Source organism: Giraffa tippelskirchi, chromosome 3 (genome assembly GCF_054371585.1).
Source record: "Giraffa tippelskirchi isolate mGirTip1 chromosome 3, T2T-mGirTip1v1.2.pri, whole genome shotgun sequence".
NCBI lineage: Eukaryota > Metazoa > Chordata > Mammalia > Artiodactyla > Giraffidae > Giraffa > Giraffa tippelskirchi.
In genome coordinates, this window is record NC_137277.1 from 183783428 (window position 1) to 183783912 (window position 485).

The following is a 485-nucleotide window of genomic DNA, read 5'->3' on the forward strand; positions in this document are numbered from 1 at the left end:
AGACACGGGTTCGATCCCTGGGTCAAGAAGATCCCCTAGAGGAGGAAATGGCAACCCACTCCAGTATTCTTGTCTGGAGAATCCCACGGACGGAGGAGCCTGGCTGGTTACGGTCCATAGGGTCGCAAAGAGTCGAACATGACTGAAGACTAAGCATGCATAAGAATTCAGCAATAAGACAAGGAAAACCCCGAGCTCTGATGGTTATGAGTAAGAGAGGGCAACTAACTCAACAAAAAGAAAATTCATATTCCTTGTGCAGCGTCGCGAACGCATTCACACAGCACAGTTCCGGGATACAACTTTTGGATGAGAAAACCAGAAAGAACTTGGCCTTGGTAATGCGCTCCACGCCTCACTGTTGTCTTGCTTAAGGCTTGAGACCCGCAGGTCTGGGGGAAGGGGGCGGGGCTTGGGCCGGGGCGGAGCTGACGCTGAGGGCGGTGCCTGCGCCGCGGAGGTCACGGCGTAGCTCCGCCCCCAGC